Raw genomic sequence first — 13,391 nt, forward strand, 5'->3', positions numbered from 1 at the left:
AGTCTATAATACAATCCCCAAACTTGAACAAAATGTAAACAAGGCCTTTGCATAGTAGTTATGTAGCAGTACATACAACAATCCTCAATCAACTTAAACCCGAGATTCAAAAAACAAATTGTGGTCAGGGATGATGTATCCTACCTCAAACAATAAGGAGAGATGATTTGTGATTGTGTGTCTCCTCTGCAAGGTGCTAGAGAAAACTATGCAGTAGTTGCGCAACAACTGTGCAATTTCCAAATTCTTGGTAGTGCTTTTGCAATAGTATTCCACAGTGAAAACAAACTTTGTCTCATCACCATGCTTGCTTGGTTTCAATCTCTGAACTGGTATGTTTTTACTGTGTTTCAGAATGAGCGCAAACGCTGAATGAAAAGTGAGATAAGGGTGGCATGAAAAAAGTTGAAATTTGCCTTTATTTATTTTGTCCTTTGTATGCTTATTCATTCGATCGCTTTGTCATTTGATTAATTTGTCATGAGTGTAGGTCTAGGACAAGGGTTTATGGGAATAATAGTAGCTAGAATATGATACATGAATGATAGTGATTAGATATGGAGGTATATCATCGATGATGGTAGAAGATGAGTGTAGGAATGTGGATAATCATGATTAGGAGGTGGGTTTAGGATGAGGGGTGAGTATGTATATAATGTTTGATGGAAATGTTCATGTAGGGGGTGTATGCATGAAGGGAATTAGTGAAATAGGGTGTAGGATGGAAAAATGTATGGTAGTGAGATATGAAGAAGCATAAATTGTAAATGGTGGAATGACTTAATGAATCATAATCCACAATCAACATAAACTTAAACTGAAACAGACTTATTTTTAATGGTTCTAGCCAGTGATATTGAAACATAACCCTTTGAACCTTGACTAACTTTATAAAAAACTAACCTCATGATGTCCATTGACTGAGACTCTTTCAAACTTTGTATGAACCCTTTATGGAAGATTTGTAAGGATGTCAGAAAATGACTTATAGACTATGTAAACAACAATAGTTCATAGGCTAAATTGTTGCTCAAAAACTAAAAATGAATGAATGATACAAAGGTATTTGACCTAAAAAACCTAAGACCCTAACATTGCCTTCAATGGGGATGGAAACCTCCTAGTGAGGTGCTAAGAAAAAACCACAGACTAGTACCCTAATTAAACCTTTGGGCAATGGAGTCAACATGAAAAATGAAAAATTAACTAACTAAATGAAAATTACTTAACTGGATGACTGAACTTACATATGGCAACAAATCACCAGAACCTTAGGGCCTTCTCCTTGGGCTTCAAATTCCAATGATAACTACCCACATTTGTAGTATTGAAAGTAAATCGATATATACAATGGAGTGTTGGATTAGCTGAAATTTAGGTAAGAAAATGTTTCAACAGCCTACCATTGACAAACCATCCTCCAAGTAGTTCACCTGATAGGTCTTTAAGCAAGTAGGCATTGTTTCTGTGAAAAGAAACAACTTTGAAGGGAGCTTTCCACAAATTTTCAAACTTCTCATGCTTCCTCTCTCCTCATTCCTGGAATCCCGTTTTAACACCAAGTCTTTAATCTGAAAATTCGTTGCCTTAGTCCTCCTACTATAAATATTTTTGATCCGGTCTTGTATCAATTGATTCTTCCTAAACACTTCTTCCCTACACTGTTGGAGTTGGATCATTTGACTGATTATTCTCTATATATCATTGGGTTCCACTTCAGCCTCCTGTAACAAATTCATCACTTGAACTCCTAATGAAGAAGGAAAAACGCATGTGTTCCACAAACTAAATTGAATAGGAGACATACCTATTGACTTTTTGGTGCTTACCCAGTCAGCCCACAGTGCATTCACCAACTTCTTACGCCAACTTCTTTTGTTTCCTTGCAACTGTTTCTTAATTATCTTGACTAAGCTTTCATTGGAAGATTCAGGAAAGCCATTACCCTGAGGGTAATAGGCTATTGAGTGCCCGAGAATAATGTTATATTTGTGATGGAAATCCACCATTTTATTTTATCTGAAAGAAGCAACATTATCTATGATGATTTTCTGTCAGCAGCTGAATCAGGACAAGATATTTATTTCCAAAAATTGAATAATAACCGAATATGCAGCCTGCCTAGTTGGGACTACTTCAATCTACTTAGTAAAATAATCTGTTGCTATCAATATCCATTTATGTTGTCCAAATGAAGCCAGGTGAATTTCACCAATGAAATAAAGTCCCCACTACTGAAATGGTGACTCAACTGAAATAGGTTTCAAGGTAAGTGGGAGCACTTTCTTTCTTCATTCGAAGATCTAAAATTCATGACAACTAGCGACCTTCTTATATACATCAACAAACAACATTGGCCAATAAAAACCAGCCCTTAAGATCTTGTTTGCAGTGGTCTTCCAAAACAAGTGTTTGCCACAGTCCCCTTTATGAAACTCCTCTATGGTCTTCTGTGCTTCATCTTCAAGTAGACAATTCAACAACATACCACTAGGATCTTTCCAATACAAAAATTGATCTATGATGCAAAATTTGACTGCTTTCAATTTAAGGAATCGAGCTTTGGTTTTGGTCAAACCTGGAGGTGCTTGCAAGTGTTGGAACACATAAAAAATGTCTACATACCATGGAGAAACACCATTTTTTCTAATACCTTCTGAACTGAAGTTAAATCTATTGGGTTGTGTTATATTCTTTCCACGACTAGCCAACGTAGTTAACTGGGGGGTTAGAGGGGGGGAGGAGCCCCCCCTTCATTACGCTGATTATGTAGCGGGGGTGGGGGGTGGTCACAAGGGGTTTGAGGGGTGAAGGTAACCCCACTCTATGGGGTCTGGAGCAGTGCCTTGGAAAATTTTGGTTTTGGAACCTATGTTAGGTTTGGCGGACCCACCTGTAGTTTTGTGCATGATTTTCGCACATGATTTTGGACGCGATGGTTTTCGGTCCATGGTTTTGGATGCGATGGTTTTCGGTCCACGGTATTGGATGCTTCGGCATGTATAAATATGTATTATAACATTGAAAGGACAATAATGAAAAATCAAGCTGGTAGTCCCAGTTTTGGGATCTAGGGGAAAATCTCTGTGTATATGTGTTTTATGTGTTATACTCTTGCATTGTTTATTTGATGTGTTTTAGAATTTGTATGCAGGTAATTTTTGTATGGGGTTAAAACCTACATTTGGTATCAGAGCTGTTTTGGCTTCAAGGGGATGCCTTGGTTGCTGAGGGGTTTCACTCGGACTTGTGGTAAACCCCGTTTAGTGGGAGATCTGCAAGATCGATTCTGGTGGTGAAAGAAGATGGTGAGCAGTGGAAAGATAGAGATCGAGAAATTTAATGGTCAGAGTTTTGAGTTGTGGAAACTCAAGATGGAGGATATGCTGGTGGATAAAGATCAATGGATCACTGTAGATGCGAGTACTAAACCAACAGGAGTGTTCGATGAAGAATGGAAGAAGTTGGATCAGAAGGCAAAGAGCACAATACGATTGTGTGTCTCACATTCAGTATTGTTGGATGTATTATGGGAAGCTATGACGAATGATTTGTGGGACAAGTTAGGGACTTTGTACCAATCTAAGTCTCTGGTGAATAAATTGTTCCTGCATAAAAAGCTGTATAACCTGAGGATGAAAGATGGAGACTCGGTGACAGAGCATCTGAACGCATTTAATATTGTGGTAAGTCAGTTAGCATTTTTTGATATTAAAATTTTAGATGAAGATAAGTGCATCATTTTGTTGTGTTCTCTACTAGATTCATGGGATAGTCTGGTTATTGCAATAGGTAGCAATGCAACTGCCTTGTAGTTTGATGAAATAGTCTCATCCTTGCTGACGAAGGAGATGAGATGGAAAAATATGGAGAGCCAGAATGGTGATGCCTTGTCTATATGAGGACGGTCCCAGAACAGAAACAAAAATAAGTCATCAAGTGGGAGATCTAAATCTCCAGGAAAACCTGTAAAGGTGGTGTGCTGGAAATGCGGAAAGGAAGGGCACTACAAAAGGGACTGTAAATCTAAAGCTCTTTATAAAGGAAGGGGATCTGATGATGCTCTTTCTACAGAGGTGAAAACCACCTTAGATGAAGGTAGGGATGTGTACTTGGCTTCTTCAAGTACACATGTAGATCATGAGGCATGGTTGATTGAATCAGGTGCATCCTTTCACTTCACTCCCCATAGAGAGTGGTTATGCGAGTATGAGAAATACGATGGTGGTGATGTCTTCTTAGGGGATGATAGGAAGGCTAGAATCATTGGTTGCAGAAAAGTAAAGTTGAAGTTGCAAGGTGGAAGGGTTAGAACACTTCTAGGTGTTCTGCATATTCCTGCATTGGTCAAAAATCTGATTTCTGTAAGCAAGTTGGATGATGCAGGTGTAAAAACAGTGTTCGAGAAGGATACTTGTAAGATGGTTCAGGGAGCACTTGTATTGATGCGGGGAGTTCAAATTGGAACTCTGCACAAACTGCAAGGTAGCACGGTTGTTTATGGTTGCAATAGTTCTGTGGTTCCTGAAAGTGGAGCAGAAAATCTAGTGGTCTTTGGAGAGAAGACCATGCTATGGCATCAAAGGCTTGGACATATTGGAGAGAAGGGCCTTCGAATACTTCATGGTAAAGGTATGGTAGAAGGTATGATTAATAGCTCTCTGGATGTTGATTTCTGTGAAAATTGGGTATATGGGAAGCAGAATCGGGTGAGTTTCTCCTCTGGTGGTAAGAGGGTGAAACATATATTAGAGCTTGTGAATAGTGATGTGTTTGGACCTGTGAAGGTTCCATTAATGGGTAAGTCTGTGTACTGTGTATCATTTATAGATGACTTCTCAAAGAATACATGGATATATTTCCTTAAGAAGAAATCTGAAGTCTTTGACAGGTTTAAAGAATTCAAGGCTCTAGTGGAAAACCAGACAGAGAAGAAGATAAGGGTGTTGAGTACAGATAACGATGGAGAGTTTTACAGTAAGGAATTTGAAGAATTATGTAAGAAGTGTGGTATAGCACGACAGAATAATACTTCATATACACCTTAGCAAAATGGAGTTGCAGAAAGAATGAACAAGACGTTGATGGAAAGGGAATGAAGCATGCTCATTGGTGTTGGGTTAGGACATGAATTCTGGGTAGAGGCAGTGGAGACAACATGTTACCTAGTCAACAGATCACCTTCATCAGCGTTGGAGGATAAAACTCCACAAGAGGTATGGATTGGTAAGAAACCCTCTCTTTCACATCTGAGGGTATTTGGATGTGATGCATGTGTACATGTTCCAGAGGAGAAATGAACCAAGTTGGATAGTAAATTTGAAAAGTGCATCTTTATTAGGTATAAGGATGGTTTAAAGGGTTATAAGCTTTGGAACCCAGTAACAAGGAAGGTTGTGTACAGCCGAGATGTGGTCTTCAGAGAGGTGAAAGATGTTATTAAACATGAAGTCCAACCAAAGGAACCTGAAAAGATAGAGTTTGAGCTAAAGGAGGAAGAATCAGACTCTACAGTAGAGGAGGAATCAAAAGATGAAGAGCCACAAACTCCGGGTGTGAGAAGATCAGTTCAAGAAAGAAGGAAGCCAGAAAGGTATATTCCATCTGCTTTCTATTCAAATTTTTCTTTATCTATTACTGATGATGATCCCAGAACTGTGAAGGAAGTAGTAGATTCAGAGGATGGAAAACTCTGGAAAGAGGCCATGGTTGATGAAATGGGATCTTTGTACAAAAATGAGGCTTGGGATTTGGTGGAGTTGTCGGTTGGAAGGAAACCCATTGGCAGCAAATGGGTGTTCAAGAAGAAGACAAATGCAGAAGGAAAGGTGGAGAAATACAAAGCTCGGTTGGTAGTAAAAGGTTATTCCCAGGTGCCGGGAATTTATTTTGGTGATATTTTTTCTCTTGTTGCTAAGGTAACTTCTATTAGATTACTTTTATCTGTTGCTGTTGCTTTTCATTTTGAGGTAGAACAGATGAATGTGAAGACAACATTTCTTCACACGGATCTGGAAGAGGAAATCTACATGAAGCAACCTGAAGGCTTTGCAGTGAAGGGTAAGAAAGAACTGGTATGCAAGTTAAAGAAGTCTCTGTATGGGTTAAAACATTCACCAAGGATGTGGTATTAGAAATTTGATACATTTATACGGGGACTTTGATTCACCAGAAGCAAAGCAGATCACTGTGTGTATTTTAAATTAATTGGTGACTGTGTTATTTATTTGGTCTTGTATGTGGATGATATGTTGTTGGTTGGAAATGACAAAGAAATTATCCAGGATTTGAAGACCCAATTGTCCTCCAAAATCGACATGAAATATCTTGGTGCTGCAAACTATATTTTGGGCATGGAAATTAAAATTGATCGGGTAAAGAGGAAGCTCTGGTTAAACCAAAGGAAGTATGTTGGAACAATATTGCAAATATTTAATATGCAGGATAGTAAACCTGTGAAGGTTCCTATTCCTGTAGGTGTAAAGTTATCTGCTGAACAGTTTCCCAAGACACAAGAAGAGGAGGAGGACATGTCCCATGTTCCATATGCAAGTGCAGTCAATAGCATGATGTATGCAATGGTCTGTACTAGACCAGACATTGCACATGTAGTGGGAGTATTGAGCAGGTTTATGTCAAAACCAAGAAAGGAGCATTGGACAGAAGTGAAGTGGGTTTTCAGGTATTTGTGTGGCACTAGTGATTATGGTTTGTGCTACCAAGGAAGACCAGGATTGGACAGAGTGTTGGATATTCGTGGCTTTGTTGATGTAGATTGGGCTGGAGATCTGGATCAGATAAGATCTACAAGTGGGTATGTGTTTAACCTATTTGGAGGTGCAGTCAGTTGGATGAGTAAGAAACAATCTGTATTGGCAACTATCAACTTTAGAGGCAGAATACATGGCAGCCACTCATGCAATCAAGGAAGCAGTTGTGTTGCAGAGATTGTGTTCAAGTATGGGGTTAGTATAGGGAGCTATAAGGATAGACTGTGACAATCAAAGTGCGATTTTCTTGGCAAAGAACCCTGCATATCATTCAAAGACAAAGCGCATTGATACTCAATATCACTTTGTGAGGGATATGATAGAAGAAAAATAGGTGTTGCTGGTAAAGGTGGACACTTTGAAGAATACTGCAGATGCATTGACAAAATCTATGAGCTCTGAGAAGTTCTCTTGGTGTAGAGAAACAATGGGCATTGCAGGTCTAGATAAATGACTAATCTCTCTTGTAGCCCCCTATGGAAAGAAAACAACAAGTGGGAGAATGTTGGCTTGTGTTATATTCCTTCCATGACTAGCCCACACAGTTAACTGGGGGGTTAGAGGGGGGGCAGAGCCCCCCTTCGTTGCATCGATTACGTAGTGGGGGGCTCACAGGGGGTTTGAGGGGTGTAGGTAACCCCACTCTATGGGGTTCGGGGCAGCGCCCTGGAAAATTTTGGTTTTGGAACCTATGTTAGTGTTGGACACCTAATCCTAAGTGGGTTAGTGTGGAATTCGAATGGACAAAAGTAGTCCAAGAGACCTTGGGATCTGAAACCCAAGAGTCACATATTGTACTATAAATGTATATCTGATGTTAATAAAAAATGTACTCACTGATTTATCTTTCCTATTCTATGTTTTCCATGTGTGTTTAACATGGTATCAGAGCAGGCGAATTTTGGCCCTACTCATATTTGAGCCACTTGTTTTTGTGGCCTGTGTAAACCAACGCTTCTATGTCTTAATGAAGCTTGTGGGTTTGTGATTATTTGTTAAGATAAATTCATATTGCTCATTGAGATTGAAGTGTGTAGTATGGCGTGAGTGCTGGTTCATTGGTTCAAATATGCTTTTCATATCTGTGTTAATTGATTTGCATAAAACGTTCCCTGCAATTATGCGTACAAAAATCTTGGGAAATCAATGCGCCCAAATCTGAGGCACACGTTGCACTGCCAGCCACTCCATATTCAAAACGTTGCACTATCCTCATTCTTCCATTTCTGTCTACAAACGCAATGCATCCGCCATCCTATCAACGAGAAGTTGGAGAGCCACCTTGTTGTTACTGGTTATTTTTAAACTGAAATTATAACACCTCTAGTCCATGTCTGCTCCTATTTCATTGATGCGCAGAGAAACGCTCCTTCACTCAGCGATATTTGTGCCATACTTTACCTGTGCCCTCTGTCTTTTACAGTCCCGACTCTTGAAATTTTACCTGCGCTCTCATTCTCTGCCATTTCCTGCGCTCTCTGTCCATAAACGCTCCATTTAAAAGCGCTGCTCCATCTGCATTCTCTGACATTCATCTGACAGTCATACGTTTCATACGTTTGAACGCTGTTGTAATTGATTGTCCTTAACGCTTGCTCTTAATCGAGTGGCCAATTCTTCACAACCTTGGCTTTGTGTAATGGACGAAATGGAAATACTGTGGAAAATCTTGTTATCGCGAAGACATTTCAGCTCCCTTTGGTTGCATTGATGAGCTCTCTGAATTCAATTCTGATGCCACTGCGATGTTGTATGCATAACTCATGGCTTTGCTTCCAGGCTAACCTGCTTGACGCTCAAGCTATGGAGAATACGGATGGATGCTTGGTTATATTTCCTGACTATGTTGATCAACTTCATACTACTAGAAGCCCCGACTTTCTGGTTTTGAGCTCTAGTCATGGGATATGACCACTGTCACATTATGCCGATGGTATTATCATGGGCGTTCTCGATATAGGAATATGGCCCTCCTTGCCATTCTACACTCGACCTTGTTGCATCTGAACTGCGCCATGGATTTCTTTTACACAAGACAAACGGTATAAGGAAATCGCTCAGATATATTACCTCATAAATAAATTTTTCCGTGAGCTGAAATGTCAATATAGGAATTGTTGTGATCCTTTGTTATGAACGATCGTTCATTTTCTAATGTTTCTGTCAATTTTCATGGCGGTGCACCTTCTGTTTGTATATTTTTATGAACCCCTCGGCAACGCAGTGGAACCGGGGTCTGTGTGCGCAGTTGGATATTTAGTTGATATTTCAGTGTATACTTGTGTATAAATGGTATTATGAAGTCACAAGATGGGGTAATTCTTGCTATTTCAATTCTGCGGCGCCTCTATTAGTCTCTCTAATTTTGCAGCAATGAGCTGTTTTCCTAATCTTTCTTCAAACCTTTCGAGCTCAAATGGACGCGAGGAGAGCCCAAGTTGGTATCGTAGGTATGCTGAGAATAGCAGCGTAGGTATGCTGAGCTTATTCCCTGGTGTGGCTTAACCTATTATTCTTCAAATCAGCATACTTCACTGCTCCATATCCAATTGCTTCAGCGGCATTATCGAGTTCTTCCGCTGTCCACTCATCTTCCCTGCCACGAGCTATCAGTTCCTGCTTGCTCCGGTTCTTGGCCTCATCAAGCAAATCTACAAGGCGAACAACCTCTGAACTACGAGTCCGAAAGCGTTTACCATCTGAACCAAGAACTAGGCCAAATCCAACATGCCTTGCTTTTGGATATGGTAAATGCAACGATTGACCAACATCTGTCACATATATGATCCACTGTGCCTTCTCTTCATTAAGCCGGTACCACAGTGCTGTCATATCAGTCGAAGCATAGTTGAAGCCACCATCCCTCTTTACAACAATTAATGGAATGTTTTGCCCTTCGATTTGGATTACTTTGGCACCGTCACTTTCCATGCTGGTAACAAGTTAGTGAAGGATTGTTGCTGATTAGTGGAGGTCAAACTACCCTATGAAATGCCTATTCGAGCTGCCTCTTAAATCTGGGTTATTTGCTGAAGTTGGGGTCTCTGATATACATATATTTCTTGCTCCAAAAGCTTGCTGCTGATACTATAAAAGGAGGACTATAAACTCAGATCTTTATAGTGCCAGAAAGTGCCCAGTTGGATCCTGCTGAAGAATGGAGCTTCTTTGATGTTATAACACTTATCTACAGCCACTGTTCTTCCTAACATTTGCCGGGAAAGAGCCATTCATTCTTGCAGGCTGAAAGCATTTCCTTATTTGAATCCAAGGGCATATATTATGTAGGAGTTCCGGATGCCTGGAAGACCGAATTCTTCATCATTTTAGGAGGCTGAGATTCATTGGGGATCATTTGTACCACTGCTAAAAGATCAAGGGCGCATTGAGCCTTTCATTGATTAAAATAATGGGCACATTGTTTCATTGAATTTTGGTCATATATGAATGATGTTTATTGGGTTGATGAGCATTTGAATGATTTGAGTCAGTGGGTTTAAGAAGGCATGAATTTGCCTGCTGATGAGTAGATATTGGAATTGAGATAATTCCATATATGATGACTTTTAATGAAAGTATGAAATCAATGGTGAATGATTTTGAACCACATGAAAGATAAGCTTCCGCATGCAAATGGTACAGTTGTGAAATTGCCAGCTATTGAGGTTTTTTGATTTGGGTAAAAAAAAAAAAGCTGAGATGCATATTACTAGTCCGTTTTAAAGAACCTGGATTCTGGGAACTTTTTGCTGATGCTGATTTGAAAGTGAAAGAGTACTTGAAGGATCCAAACAAGTTTGCAGTTGCTGCTGCCCCAATTGTGGCATTGTATTTAAAACTCATTATAGTGCATTGATTCCTTGATTCCACTGCTGCATAAAGATTTTGGTGAACTGATTGTAATCTTTTATATTGCACACTGATCATTTGCTGACATTTATAAAGGATATTGCTGTGTACTGTGAGTAGATATTACTTTTCTGCATTGAGTAATAGTTGTGATCAGTTTTTTAAGGTGTAAATCAGACATTGAAGAAAAAAAATGGCCAGAACCAGTGAAGTATTACAGTTCCTTAAAACTCTGATATTATCTACTGTTGATGACACATTACAAATCAGCAAAAGATCTCTCTAAGAAATTCAGACATGTCTACAAAATGCACAGGAAAAGATTGATTTTTTGCAGCTTGAATCACAGCTACAGCTAGAAGAGCTACATCAAAATAGACACCATTCTGAACCTGTTTTTGTTCAGAACATTGAGACAACCACCCATCAGCAGCATGATGTTACAGTTCATTCAGATAAAGCAGCAAAGTTACATGCAGATGCAGAGGTTCAGTCTGCACTTCCCAAGCCCATCATCAGACCTTGGGAACAACTTGTCCACAACAAGCACAAAACTGGTCTTGGATATGACAAGGACTTGTCCTTTCATATTCCAGACTATGCCAAGCCCATTCAGTTTCAGAGTGCTGGATTCATTCATGACATTTCACCTGCTCCTTATGACAGTTCAGCTTCAGCTGTTCCGGACTCTGCCCTTCTTCCACAGCAACAACAACAACAATAGATTGTGAAATGCCAACACTGTGATCGAGTTGGCCATTTGAAAGATCATTGTTTTGATCTTCATCCATGTAAGCACTGCCATCAAAACCAGTCATTCTTCACACAGATGCTTCAGAAACAAACGTCCTGCAAGAACAAAGATTCATCTTGGATGGATCACTTCTTGGAAATGGGCATCAATAGCCAAGAAGATATTCCAAACACATGTCAGAACTTGTTCCAGAGTATTGAACAGTCTTGCAGTTGAGTTTTCTCCATCTTCTCACCTTGTATCTGACAGGGGGGGAAATGATGGTCATCTACAAGTTTCAAAGTCACATCAAGCGAGCCTGAGCCACAACCTGCCACACCAGTTTCAGAGTTGTAGCCAGAGACAAAGATACCCGTGACCATGCCTTTAGTTGGCAATCTGGGACACTTCCTCTAGCAGAAGACTTCCGCTTCTTGCCAGTTTTGGAAGCATTCCAGGAACAAAATTGAGAACACTTCCTCTAGCAGAAGACTCTAGCTTCTTGCCAGTTTTGGAAGAGTTCCAGGAATTGCATTAAGCATTCCAGAGTTGTTGGTTATCCTTAAACCATCACAGGTTGAGACTTCCATTTTCAGGTTGAAGTTTTACCTTTTATGCGAGGTGAGGCCTCTCTTTCATGGTTGAAGGTTTCCCTCTTCAAAACAATAGGAGCACTTCCTCTAGCAGAAGACTCCAGCTTCTTGCTAGTTTTGGAAGAGTTCTGGGAATTGCACTAAGCGTTCTAGTGTTGGTGGTCAACCTTAAACCACTGCCCTTTATACCAACATTTCATAGAGCACATTCAGCCTAGTGCTTCCATGCATTTTTTGCACATTTTGTATTACAGCTCTCTTCTTGGACTCATACATAACCCTTCGAATTAAGGGGGGGAATGTTGGACACCTAATCCTAAGTGGGTTAGTGTGGAATTCGAATGGACAAAAGCAGTCCAAGAGACCTTGGGATCTGAAACCCAAGAGTCACATATTGTACTATAAATGTATATCTGATGTTAATAAAAAATGTACTCACTGATTTATCTTTCCTATTCTATGTTTTCCATGTGTGTTTAACAGTTAGGTTGGGCGGACACACCTATGGTTTTGTGCATGATTTTCGCACATGTTTTTGGACGCGATGGTTTTCAGTCCATGGTTTTGGACGTGATGGTTTTTGGTCCATGGTATTGGATGCTTCGACATGATAAATATGTATTATAATATTAAAAGGACAATAATGAAAAATCAAGCTGGTAGTCTCGGTTTTGGGATCTAGGGGAAAATCTTTGTGTATATGTGTTTTATGTGTTATGCTCTCGCATAGTTTATTTTATGTGTTTTAGAATTCATATGCAGGTAATTTTTGTATGGGTTTAAAACCTACAAAATCATCCTCCTCTAATAGGGAAGCCAAGAAATTAATCTTAAGGGCATGGAGATTTTATTCTTCCATCATCTTCGCTAGTCCTTGCCCTTTAAACAGCTTTGTGGGTTTAATCTCTATGTCATACTCAAGTATTGAAGTAATCCACTTACCTCTCCTACCTTCCGGATCATTTTGAGTAAGAATATCCTTCATAGTAGAACTTGGAACATAAGCAATAATGTGTGAATGAAAAATGTACACCCGAAAATATTTTTAAGCTTTCACCAAAGCAAATGCTTGTGTTTCCATAATGTTGTGTTTGAGGGTAGGATCTCTGAGAGTCCCGCTGAAAAATGCTATTGGCTGCTCTACACCTTGTTGGTTCTTCTGCATCAAGACAATTGTTATACTATGCTCTGAAGCAAATGAAAAAATGATAAAATCTTGGGTGTAATCTAGACTGATAAGTACAAGGGCACGAGACAAGGAAAATTTTAGTTCATTGAAAGATATTTTGGTTTCTTCATTCCATTTAATCTCATTGTCATTTTTCATCATGTTTGTAATTGCCCTTAAAATTTCTGCCAAGTTGGGGATGAATCTCCTTAAGAAGTTTATCCTGCCAATAAAACACTGAATTTCAGTCTTGCTTCTAGGGATGTCCATTTTCTGAA

At 39.5% G+C, this 13,391-nt stretch overlaps 1 pseudogene; it reads right to left on the reverse strand.

The window, feature by feature from the left end:
* Window positions 1-9,254: 9,254 nt before the first annotated feature.
* LOC149251535 (arginine--tRNA ligase, chloroplastic/mitochondrial pseudogene) lies at window positions 9,255-9,701 on the reverse strand (annotated as a pseudogene).
* Between the last annotated feature and the right edge of the window lie 3,690 nt (window positions 9,702-13,391).

This window comes from Pinus tabuliformis, chromosome 7 (assembly GCF_031772625.1).
Source record: "Pinus tabuliformis cultivar Carrire ecotype Pingquan chromosome 7, CPIR1, whole genome shotgun sequence".
Lineage (NCBI taxonomy): Eukaryota > Viridiplantae > Streptophyta > Pinopsida > Pinales > Pinaceae > Pinus > Pinus tabuliformis.